This window comes from Oxyura jamaicensis, chromosome 10 (genome assembly GCF_011077185.1).
Source record: "Oxyura jamaicensis isolate SHBP4307 breed ruddy duck chromosome 10, BPBGC_Ojam_1.0, whole genome shotgun sequence".
Taxonomy (NCBI): Eukaryota; Metazoa; Chordata; class Aves; order Anseriformes; family Anatidae; genus Oxyura; species Oxyura jamaicensis.
In genome coordinates this window covers 16,839,375-16,852,424 of record NC_048902.1, presented here as the reverse complement: position 1 = coordinate 16,852,424, position 13,050 = coordinate 16,839,375, and the positions used below count along the sequence as shown (strand labels likewise).

Here is a 13,050-nt window from a genome sequence, read left to right as displayed (position 1 = left end):
TTTTTTTTTTTTTTTTTTTTTTTTTTTTTTTTTTTTTTTTTTTATGTCATTCTTCCCTACTATATCTCAGTCTCTTTTTCACCAGTGATGCCAGCTTGGATAATCTGTTTAGGCACGTCTTTTACAACTGCCTTTTTCCCTCCTGTCCCACTACCTCCTCTCCATAGCACTCCTGCAGTCAATGGGTGGCCAATGGTCCCTCTTTCTTATCCTGTAGGAAACGTCCCTGAAGTGGGAACTTTAAAAAATAGCCAAGATCATAACAGATGGGTTGAATGTAGCAGCCAATCTACCTCACAAATTGTCTTTTCGTTTAAAATGGGGACCAAATGTAAAGTATGCAACAGTTGCGTAGGATGATGGTGATGCAACCCTTTCTTCACCACTTGAAATTTATCCTTCAAAGGTTTTAGGCTTTAAGGAGCACTTGCTGGACATGGATGGACACTTTTTAACAAGGCATTTGTTGTCACACAAAAAAGTACACAAGCAAACAACAAAAAAAATAGCTTTTTTTTTTAATTAAGATTTAGTTTTACTGGGGATAGATTTCCTGGTAGGACTAAGGAGATTGCTTTTCCCTCGCTAGCAAACAAAACGCAGTTTCCCAAGAGGAGAAATAGAAGCCCATGTAGACCCCCATCTCCATAATGATACTATTCAGGCCCATTTGTGAAGAAAACCTGCTCTGTTCTGCAAAACCAGCTCTTCTCGCTAATTAATCTCTTTGCTCCAGAAAATATAAATGTTTCTTTCTGACTCTTCTTTTGTCTACCCCAGGCGCACCACAAGTGCTTGCTTATCATCTCCCTCCATTTCTCACCAGTCTCCTTGTCACCAGTAACCACTGATAATCGCATGTCAGGAAACACCCTGACACTTATCCTGAAGTTTCAAATAGGCCAGTTCTTCTTTAGTTTTTATTCTCACCATTGTACGTCAGAGGTACAGAACTCCGGGTGATCATCAGCTCAGTTTGCCATGCTACCCAGCTTGCTTTGAGTAGTGTCTTGTTGATTGGATTACATCTGAATAGCACTTTATCTGCCTTAATATCGGGAAGTTCACCAGAGCCCCTGTGATTGTCACCCTGTGTCTATCACTTAGAGAACACCGAGGCTCTATTTCTTCTTTGCTATGAAATAATGAATAACTGGAGCGCTGAACTCTGATCGGCAAAAGCCCTTCAAACATTTGCAAGTGTTCTGCCATTTGCCCCTCTGTGCTCACTGGAAATGTTATCGCAGAGCTTGGGGGAAGGAGAAGCGGCCCCCAAGCAGCAGCCGGTTCCGTGGCCCTTCTCTGAGGGCTGGTCCCACAGCCCAGATAGTGACATGCAGAGAAGGGTCATGGAGAGCACTCTGAATTTGTTTCCAAATGCTGCAGTATGAGGCCACCTCCCTTTTCCCAGGTGCAATTCCCATAGAGTCATCTAAACCCCTGTTTCTGTTCCTGTATGCACACAGATGTGTTCCTGGGAGAAGGAGGCACGTTCAGATCATGAGGATGTGAAAGAGGCAGGAGCCAGACAGGATGGTTTCTTACCAGGATTTAAGGGTCCATGATCTAAGGGTCCAGAGCAACACAAAAACATCAGGCTCAGTCAAACAACTTCTGAAGGAAAAAAAAAAAAATGTTAGAGATAAGAAAGACACAAGGAAATGTTAATACTTTAAACCAACTCTCAGTCTACGTAGGGCAGTGGTCCCTGATCCACAGTCCTCTGACATTTCCTGTGGCAAAGGAAAATTTTGAAAAAAGTTGAAATTGAGACTGGCAGGCAGCACAAAATAAAGCATTGCTTGTGGCATGTGAGTTGGTGTCTGGGCATTGTGCCAGGCCGGTAACCCTGACAGACAGAGGGCTCCTCAGCTCCTGCCCCTTGCTCCAAGCACCGGCTTTCAGCCTTTGTCCAGGAGAGACCTCGTGGTCTGTGAGGAGTAGTAACACCAAGGGGCAGGTGTGTGGTCAGTGAGAAGAAGGGCAGCAGAGGGAAAAGTGAAATGGAACAAAAAAATGCTGCCTCACAGGAAGAAATTCCTTTGCCTCTTTGCTTTTAGCTCCATCACTAAGAGGAGCCTGGACAGGAGGAAGCTAAAAAATATACCCATGGAGCTCAAACACACCCTTGTAATGATGTAAAAACACCCAGGCTGGAGTGGAATCGAAGTTTTAATAGATGAAAAATTCAGCTGGCAAATCTACTTTTCATTCCATTACTTTTAAACCCAATCATGATACCACAGTTTGTAACGTCCCCCGCACAGGGTGGCCATGCACGGAGCAAAGAGAACCGGTTCTGCACCAGGAGGTCCCGCTCCTCTCCCTGATCCTCATCAGGGATGCAGTTAATGTGTAAGAGCAGAGCCAGCTTCACATGCCATGAACTGGTCAGTGATTGTCCCTGATAAAACCTATGGTATGACAGACCAGAGAGCAGTATGCAGCTGGGGGTGCACGGGACATCATTGTAACCCAGTAGGTGAGGGAGGGATATTCTTCTGGCCTGTTTCTTCACACCTCCCCTTCTTTCCTTTTGGGTCAAACTGTTTCTTGTACATAAGTAGATGCTCAAATGGCATAAACAGGACTTTTCAGAAAGTTACAGTAATTTATACACCTTCAGGATCTGGCCACTAAGCCCTTCGCAAAGCATTCAAGGCAATGCCTCACAGAAATCTGCTTTCTGAATGAATCCAGACTATTTTAGACTAGGATATTTTCTGATGCATGAAAATCTGGCCAAAGAGCCATCGGCAAAGGGAAATAATGAGAGGAACAAATTATCAAATTATCAAATTTGGGGCAGGTGCCCCCAGAGAGAGGCTGGGCTGTCCATGAGCTCCCCTTTAAAGGCTTATTTTGTGCAGGGGAAGACTCCCACCTCCTGCACTGCCAGTTCTGTCACACATTAATAGTCTCTTTCCATAGCAACACCTGACCCTTCCCTCCCCTTGCTGTGATTATACATACATATATACATATATATACATATATATATTCCCTGCCTAGGGAAAGGATGGACAGCTGACAATTTTCTGTGGCATCAGCACAATTTAATGAAAGGGAGACTTAACAAAACAGCAAGAGAGCTGGAATGCTTCTCCTAAAACAAGAAATATGGCGAGTCACAGGCTCCACAACTGTGTCAACAGCACAACAAGCTGTTATCAGTAGCTTCAGACTGGCTTCAGCTTCCAGAAGACGGTACTATGACAAGTACTGAATAAACACGGGTGACAGCACTTTGGAAATGGGCCATTGCCAGGGCAGCTGCAAGGGACGTGCAGGGAAGAGCTGCAGTCCGGTGAAAGGCGATCGCCCACTCGGAGGCAGCAGTCCTCTCGCAGGCAGTGTGGTAATGTCGGTTTGCAAGAGCCTGGCTGAAATCCTGGCTCTACTCCTACCATCACTGGTCACTGCTCTTTGAATGAAAAGCCAGCATTTTGTGTTGGAAGCAGACAAGTCTTTTGTGGTGTTGTTCAGCCCAAGGTATGTAGAAGAGGATGGGCAAAGCACAGCTTCCTGATACCTCTTGCAAGGAGGAAAGTGCACATAAAAGCCAAAAGAGTTGCACCTAGGAGCAAAGTGGTACCTAGCAATGGAGGAGGTAGGAGCTGCAGGAGAATTCCTTCCTGGATAACACTCCAGAAAATACAGCGTGTTTACAGGAAAATAGAAGTTTGCACAAATACAGAAGTGAGAATTAAATCTGTGCACAAAGCAGACCTATTACCTATAGGTAGTAGGTACCTATAACCAAAGGGAAAAATGTGATTATGTCCAGAAACACACCATAATGCCATTCAGAGTTGAGATGAAGCTGCTAATAGGAATCCCTCAAAACAAGGGATAACATCTCTTGATAAATCAGCCAATACATACAAGTACCACGCAGCACTGAGTCACAGACCTCTGTGGGTGATGGGTGATGCTGAGATGTCCTCAGGGTGAGGAGGACAAAGTCCTGCAGGCCTGGTCCAGCACACTCGTGGGGTGGGGAAGCAGTTGGAGGAGGTGAATCCTACAGGGCAAATTTGGGGTAAAAGCAGATCCCCTGATCAGATTAACAGAGAAACAAAACAGATTTTTAGCACAAATAAAGCTGCAGAATTAAAAAAAAAAAACAATAGCTTGCATGGGAGATGTCATTGTATCTAAGAAATCCAGCACAGGATGGATCCGCAGCCTAGAGATAGGGGAACATGCAGGTAAATTGAAGGCTGGCAATGACCCAAAAACGCTAAAGAGAGCACTGAAAAACATCAAGTGCGTGCTACCGATACTCAGTGCTCTGATGTGAAGAAAAGGTATTACCCAGGGAAAAAAAAATCATTCCTCGGAGCCAATAGATTAGGTAGCGTGTTTGTTCCAGCTGTGAGGAGCAGGAGGCAGCCTATCAACATACCAAAATATCTTCGCATCTCTCATTAGAGCTGATGAAATTTATCTTTTCTTTCTTTCATTTTTTTTCCCCTCTCTGATGAAACAGATGTCCAATTCATTGCATCTGAAACATTTTGTTTCATCCCCGAAGATCTGCATGGCTCGCCCTGGGGCACAGCCCCTCTGAGGCTGCCCCACAGCTCCCAGCCCTGCGAGCACGGGGGCCTGGGGACCATCGGGCAGGAAGAGTCCCGGGTTCATGGCCCCGCAGCAAAGCCGACAGGCATGGTTCAGGGGAGGCTGAAACAAAGTGGGTTAAAATTCCCAATTTGTTAACCTTATGGACCCTCTGAGGCTGCTTGCAGCCATAGGAGTTGAAAAGGATGGGGAAGGGAGTGGGAAAAAAAAAAAAAAAAAAAAAAAAAGACGGTGCATTCCTTCTTGATATTATCCCTGGGCCAGCGTGGGCTGGGGACCACTGGGGCAGAACAAAGAGTCAATGCAGATGTTAACGTGCTCAGACAGAGGGTCCCACTTGCTGAATGAACCAAAAACTTTTGACTTTTTAATCCCAACCTCAGTCAGAAGGTTATTAGACCAATGACCGCTGGGCCTAAACCAACAGCAAGCCCCTGAGTGACAATTTCTCCCGATAATGCTAATAAAACCCAGGATTTCTTTGAAGCCGAAGGATGTTTCTTCTCTCGCCATCCACAAGCCATCCCTGAGAACCACATGTGATGCTTCCCTAGTGTGGTTCCTCTGGCATTCTTGTGCATCTCTGATGAAATATGGTCCCACTAAAGGCACGGGCAAATTGTGTTCAGCTGTGATGCAGCAAGGCAAAAATGCTCACGTGTATGTGTAAGAAAATCCTGCTTCCAAGTCAAACTGAAGGAACTGCCAGGCAAAGGCAGCTTCTTTAAACAAACCTGAGTGGGGGAAGCCAAAAGGGAACCATTAGCAACAATGTTTGATGTAGTAAAACTCTTTGTGCAGGGCTGCACCTCAGTGTCTGCACCAAGCTCTGAACCTTGAGTTTGGATTAAGGGTCAGTCCATAGTAAGATATCCAAAGCTGATGTTAGAGACTGAAGTGATAACAAACTCCTCAGGTCCTTTAAAATAACAGTTCAAGATATATTATGCACCTTTAAAATGCTGTTGATTATAACATTTTAAATCTAGATGCTAGAAAACCAAGAGATCAAGTTATGGTCCCTACGTCTACCTGTGGTTGTGGTCCAGCCTCGCAGTCTTGAAACCTGTTCAGCCTGTGCTGGTCTAGGGTCTAGTGGTTTTATATTGTTTCTTTATATATATATATATATATATATATATATATATATATTATTTACGCAGGCAACTGCAAGGATTTGCCCTCTTGGGTGTCCAGAAACCTTGCCGGTGCCCACCTGAAGCTGGTTAATTCCCTATGGAGAAGATTTTTTAAGGGGAAGAATATGTCCAGATTTGGGTAAGCGAGAATAAAACCAGAGTTCTCTCTGGGGTAAAACAAGCATGGGACACTGGGGTTGCCTTCAGATCAGCTAAACGACAAAGGTTTAATCAGAAAGCAACTTGAATTTTGCTCACGATTTCCCACTCAACCTTTTAAGAAGGATCTGCTCGGAAGGACAGACGGACAGCCCCCGAGGGATGCTGTGCCGGGCCACTGAGCCCTGTAGGGATGCAAAAACTCCCAAAACTCGGGGTCCTGCTGCCGGGGCCGCCGTCCGGGAGAGAAAAACCCGAGGAGGGTGGGAGAAAAGCTCGCCGGAGGTAGGATGGCTCCGGGGGTTCCCCTCTGCGCCCCTCCGCGCAGCGGGAGCCCTCCGGGCTCAGCAGGGGGGACACCGGCGTTGGGGGGGGATCCGCAGAGGGCTCGGGGGGGCGACGGGCGAGCCACCATCCCACAGGGCGACCCCCTCAGAGCTGCGCCACGGCCTGAGAGCGCAATTAATGTTATCGTGATGAATTTATAGGCTGCGAGTCCTTGCTGTGCCTTTCAGGAGTCGCAGGGCACTCTGTCCCCATCTGTTCTTTTATGATTATTACTTCCCCCACTTCTTTTTTTATTTATTTATTTAATAGTAATCGTTGACCTAATATATATGACTGGGGGAAAGGGGGAAGATGCGGCTCCTCCAACGTCAATCAAAACTCTTCCTCAAACCCTTCCCACACGAACACTTTCTGTCTCCCAGCGGTACGGGCAAGATGTTCTCAGCCACATACATGATTCTATTAATGAGCACTTATATTTGCTAAGGAATGCAAATTCTTTCTCTCCGTGTATTATTAGCTGTATCAGAATGTTTGTCCTTTCAGTCCTCTTTGAAGTTGAAGGAGGAAAGGCTGTTATGTGCCACAGAGAAGAAAAAAAAAAAGAGAGAGAGAGAGGGAAAAAACACTTCTAACTCCTCCGGGTTTTTATTTGTTCTCTTGCCAAAAACGCCAAAGGTAGCAAAAGTTACAGAAATTATTTAAAATGTGTGTTTTTTTTCCTCTAAATTAGATAGATTTTTTCCAAGTGATCGTCCCCTTTTAATAATAATGGGATCTAATGAACAGCCTGCTTTGAATTGACTTTGCAAAATCATCTCTCTGATGCTCTGGAGGACCCGTTTCGAGTCGGAAGGAAACAAACCCGGCCGCCTCCCCCGGCGCTCCCCAGCCTCGCCCGGAGCCGGCGCCGCGCTGCGCGGGTGCGGAGTGGTTTCCGCAGCGCTCCGCGGGGCCGCCGCGGCTCGGCTGAAGTTTTTCTTCCGGATAAGAGGGCAAAAAAAAAAAAAATAAAATAAAAAGGGGGCCGCTGCGGCGGCTAAACTTTTGTCATGTATCACTTTTCCTCTTGAAAGGTGTTATAACAGCAATTCAATTACAGTAAATAGTGTACATCATCTTCACAGCTGGAAAATTCTGTAACTAACTGTGACCAAACGTTGTAAAGGAATATAGCTTAACCGGTATTACTTTTTTTGTTGCTGACCACAGGTTAATTAATTTCAAGGAGCTTAGTATATCTAAACAGAAACACACTGAGATGCTGGCAAGAAATCATAAAATATAAAACGCGGAATTAGGGAGATCATGGGAAATCTCCGCAGCAGCTTTCGGTGCCTGGGAATAACCGCGGCGGCCCCCTCCCCATCCCTCTCGGCCAGGCCCTTGGACCCTGCTCCCCTAAAAGCAAGGGGATGCTGCGACCCCCTGCAGGCACCCCAAAAGCACCCACGGGCGGCCGGGTGCCCACGCGTGGTTGCGCATCCCCCGGGGCGGCTGCAGATGCCAGGAGGTGCGTGTCAGCACCGCACGCTCCCAGTCATGCCGTGCCCGGAGCAGTGTCTGTCTGTCTGTCTGTCTGTCTGTCTGTCTGTCGCAGGCCGTCCGTATAGGTTTTCGCAGGGCATCCACTTTCAAGCCCAGCGCGAACCTTGCGCGCAGTGGTGAAGCGTTTCACGTCGGGGCAAAGAGGTGAGGTCCGAAAGAAACCCTAAATCACCCCCCGTGAAAAAAAAAAAAAAAAAAAAAAAAAAAAGAGCGAAACCCCCAATAAAGCGAGCGCAGCTCTCATTTCAATTAATGTAATATTAGCTGCCCGGCTCCTGTTGCAAAGGGGAAGATTTAAGGAGGATTTAATTTACTTGCGGCTATATGAAAAAGGCGTTATGTGCCGTAGGAGGTGTTTGCGGTTCGACACATGGAAGCGATGCTGTTTCCACCTCGCCGTGTGGCAGCCGGAGGAGATCCCTGTCCCTGCCCCAGCCCCCCCAGCAGCACCGGGGAGGGGGGTTCAGGATCCGGCCTGGGGAGTCACGGCCAGTAGGCAGAGCTGGCCGGGGCCTGATCCTGCTGCGGGAGCTGAGCTCGTCCTGTGTGGCTGTGGGGAGGCTGCGTGATGGGGGGAAGGTCTGAGGGGGCAGCCTGATTTGGGGTGTAAAATAATACAAATACACACCCAAAAGCCGAGAGCGAGGGGAAGAGACCTGGCCGCGAACCAGGGGGATTTCGCTGGGAAAGGGAGGCAGGATCGGGCCCTCTCGCCCGCTCCTGACCCGGGATGCTTTCACCAAGAAGGCTGGAGTCACCGGAAAGGTTTCCATTAATTTCCACGTTTATCAGGGAGCTGTTGCCCCTGTTTCAAAAAAATATAAATAATAATAATTTAAAAAGAACTCGAGCTGTGAAAACTTTGTTAAACAAAAACCTCAAAACCTCTCTCTCCAGCGAAGGACCATTCTGTTTGCTTTAAAAAGAAAGCAACCACCGGTCGCCACCTCCAAACTGAAATGCTCGGCCCCAGAACAAAGGTCCGAGCCCCCACGTTTTGCAGTTGTCAGGACAATCTTGTCCAGCTCTGGGGTGAAAGGAATACAATATCTCTGCCTCCTCTCCCTCAGCCCCAGCAAAAACCCGCAGGAGGGGGCACCGACCCGGAGCCCCCCGCCCTCCCGCAAGACAGCTGTTTAATATTTCATATTTTTTCCCTCTTCCCAAGGAAGACTTTGAGAGTTGAGCTCCTGTCCCGCGTCCTTGCCCAGAAAAACAACGATTCCCTCCTGGGCTGTTCGTTTAGGGCTCGTACCACCCTCCCCCCCTCCCCCCCGGGGCTCCCGGTGGCTGGGACGGGAAGCGAGGAGCGAGCACAGCCCTGCTCCTCTCCCGAGCACCTCGACCGCTTCCAGCTGCCACCAATTTTTGTTCTTTTCCACCCACCGGCTGCACTTTGTTAAGCTGGAAGCGGGAAATTCGGCACTCGAATTGTTGTAGTCGTGCAAAAATACTTATTTTCTTTTTCCTCCAAATAGGAAAATAGTTCTTATAAGTAGACTTATTTCTTTCCCTTCTCGCCTGCCGTCGAATGTATTTAATTTGCCTTCCTTCTACCTCTCGTTTTCCCAGACTTTCTGTATTTATTCCCCTACTTCCAACATTGCACCCGAAATCCTGGATTGCAAGCACATCGCCATCCAGATACGAGCAAAAGATCACAAACGCCTGAACCCCCTAATTCTGGCTTATCTTTTTAATTCTCTTTAGGGAAAAAAATCCCATACTAAAATATGCTTCTGGTCATCCTCTAAGCCAACCCATCACTGATTGTTCGATTTATTTTATTTTAAATTCTTTAGCCTTGTTTATTATCTCCAGGAAATTGCTTCCCCTGCCGCGTAGGTTCATTTTTGTGCCATCGCCCAGAAATATTCCCAGCAGAGGAAAATGCACATCAAACGCATCTCAAAAGTTTTTCTTCACACCGTTAAGTTCGTCGATAATTTTCTTTCTTAAAATTATCATCTTTCATTTAGAAAATGTGGGGTCCGCGCAAAACGAGGGGATATTTGTAGATTATCTGATTACTTCAGATGGCAAGAAAAAAATGAATGTTTTGTGCATTATTGAGATGTCATTTGCCAGAGGTACCGCTGTCAAATTCGGAAGAGGAGGGGGAATGGGAAACTTTGCTTTTTAAAATATTAGTTTTCTTATCGTACCTTCAGCAGTGCAACCCCCTTCATCTGGGGCGTTTTGCAGAGGTTATTTTCTGCTTCTCAGTTTGGCAGGGCAGATATTTTTTATTTCGAAAGGTATTGCGAAACTCCGGCTACTCCAAACCCTTTTTCATCCCTTATAAGCGGAGAAATATATTCATCCTTCTTTTTTTAATAATTGTTTTTCTCTCCTAGAACAAGAAATGCCCGTAGCCAACCTCCACGGGCACATTTTCGCAGCTCCCCTCCGCTCCCTTCACCTGGGGAAGCCCACCGGGCGCCAGGGAAGGGTTACACCATTAAACAAACAAAAACCCAGCCGGGATGGCGAGACACGGGGCAGGGTTTTTTTGCATCGCTCCAGATTTGGGCTTTGCACAGCACCTAGGAGCAAACCGCAGAGGGGGGACCCCTCCCCTGCTCCGAGGTCCCCCGGGTCTCTCCTGGCAGCTAATTAGGAAGGAGCACCCCGGCAAGTTCCCTTTTCCAACCCCACCTCATTGCTTTCGGGAAGTTTCCCGCTTCGTTTCTTTTCGAAACCGCAATAATTAGACCTGAGCTGAGTTAACTCCTCTTCCTCCTGGTCAACAAATCAATAGCAATTAATTTGAAATAGCTGAGATGATAAAACACTTCCTATTGCACCTGACCTTTCCCAAAGAGTTATAAAGTGGAATATACCGAATCTGTGTTTTAACACAGCTCCCGTTTGTTTAATCCGTCTTTTGCTGTTCCTCGGCTCCTAGGAGGAGACTTTTTATTTTCTCTTTCCGTCTGTTATTCCGACTTTTTTTAGACTTTAAACAAAATTCCTTAGAACGATTAAATGATTTAAATAAAACACTAATGATATGAGATCTTTGTAGCAAAAATCATCTCTTTGCAATGAAGTTTAAGTTAAAAAACGCAATATATTTCATGTAAGCGCATATGATAGATTTTTTACAGTATCAGACATGAATATACATGTAGCCGGTATTATATCAGTTATGCACAGGGTTCCTGAGGACATGAATTGATCTAAAATTGAAATTGTAGAGGAGAAGAAGGTGATGGGGTGGGAGGACTGTAAAGGGAAGAGATCAGAAACGTTTAGGTGTGGAATATTAATTATAAAACACAGAACTCTTCACTTTTCTTTGCTTGATAAAAAAGCCTCGTCTTCCCCCTCTCCCCCTCTTGCTCTCTCTCCCTCTCTTTTATTGGAAAGAGGATCCTAAATTCCTTTTGACTGATAGGAAGTTACAAGACAAGATGCTATTTTCTCTTTCTTTTCTGACAACTCTGTCATCCCAGGGATCATAGCCATGTCAGAGTGTCTGTCTGGGAGAAAAAAAAAAAAAAATCACTGAAGCCTGTGGCCATCTTTGCATCAAAATTTTCCAGACCTCTATTTTTGATTGTGATCCCGCTGATCTGAGTTTGAAATGCGAACGCAGCAAAGCCCCTAAGCCTTCAATCGTGTGAAATTTTCAAAAGATCTCTAGAAGCAATCTCAGGCTGTCTGACCCCTGACAGGCGGAGATCTCTTTATACCTCTCTCTGCCAGCACTTCATTTGTTGGAATATCTTTCAGATTTGCACCTCCAGATGACAACCTGAGTGTTTATTATGTGTATGAATCTGAAATCTTCACTGCAGTACAAAGGAGACGTCTTAAACATCATATTTAATTTCAGATCACAATTACCTGCTCCTCTTTTGCTTCTAATTATCTATTCTTCCTTCCTTTGTGGCATGTTGATATTTTGTTGATTCTCCCTTTTAATCAGCCTTTCTTTCTTTTTCTTTCTTTCTTTTTCTTTTTTTTTTAAATCGTATTAGTTTAGTCCACGGGGGAATTAAACATGTCACGGTGGACACACATCATGCCTATGTGGAGAGAGAAAATTCGAGCGAGGAGCGTGTGCTCCCTATGGCTGTCTGGATACATGTATGTGCTCTGGAGAAATAATAACTATTCCTGCCATTATAATCCAGGTTGTTAGTATGCTTCATCTCCCATTAATCTTTATACATCAATTTAAATTGGCAGCAGTGTTTATGTTTTGTCCCGTGACGTAGCAGCAATGTCACTTGGTAGCAACCAAAGCAGCCGAAGCCCTTTAGCGTCCTCCCTTCAAGAAAGCAAAAGGGGGGGAAAAGGAGGGGGGAGATAAAAAAAAAAAAAAAAAAAAAAAAAAAAAAAAAAGTGCACCACTTCTAACTTTTTTTCTCTTTTCTTTAAGGGTTCTTACGTCTTCTTCGTGCCTTCCCGTTCACCTGTTTAGAAGAAACTCCTTTTCCCCAGACTCTTTAGAGAGCTGGTTACGCCTGTCGTGGTTATTTTAGTTTGATTTGTTGGCGTTGAGATCTCAGGTGAAATAGCCTCTGGTTAATGGCATGGGAGGTGTCCTTCCCAGTGCCCGGCTCATTGGCACAGTCTTGCCGGGGCAGGATCCCGCCTTGCTCCGCACGCTCTAACGGGGGAACCGAGCCCGCCGGGCTGCTGGGGACCGGAGGTCCACCTACCCTCCCTGCCAAGGTGCTCGGGAGCCGAGGGTAATTTTTTTGTACAGGGATTTCCCATAATTTGCCCTTACCCCTATGTTATAGATCCGTGGTGTTGCTATGATTAACTTATTAAAATAACGCATCATTAGTTTAAATTGCCCCGAAAACGCCTGCCTATGTGTTCAGATGTTTCTGTATTTATCCATTTTTTCCCATAAAACTTGTATTAAAACAAAATGTTACTTTTCTTTCTCTCAGGAGCTGTATATAGAGACCCTCCCTTTTTGAAATAGACCGCAGGGACTGTCATTAGATCAGATGGCAAGCCTTTATAGAAAGTGTTTTGCATAATTACATACCAAAGCCAGAATAGTCACCCTCACATTTTATGGGTCACAAACCATCAACAATTGGCACATTATTGTCCAAGAAACCCCAGTCCATTCACTGATAGAGAAAACTAGACTGCCTAATCTAGAACTGAAGAAGATTGAAATTTCTTCTAACAAGAACCCAGAGAAGATTATTTTCAAACTGACAACGTGTTTACATATAGTTATAAAGTTCAGAGGACCGGTGGGGAGAGAGAAAGGGTATAAACCACTAAACATGATTAAGAATCGCACAGTGGCCTAATATAGATGGTTCATCAAAAAGGAACAGACTGAAAGCTCTTG

The 13,050-nt window shown here is 45.6% G+C and overlaps 1 long non-coding RNA gene across 1 annotated transcript; it reads right to left on the bottom strand.

Moving 5' to 3' along the window:
• Positions 1 to 42: 42 nt before the first annotated feature.
• Positions 43 to 5,694, bottom strand: LOC118172177. The gene is made up of 2 exons (XR_004753582.1): positions 3,914 to 5,694; positions 43 to 1,614 (listed from the first exon to the last, which is right to left on the bottom strand). It is a non-coding gene; the product is annotated as an uncharacterized LOC118172177 (long non-coding RNA).
• Positions 5,695 to 13,050: the final 7,356 nt, after the last annotated feature.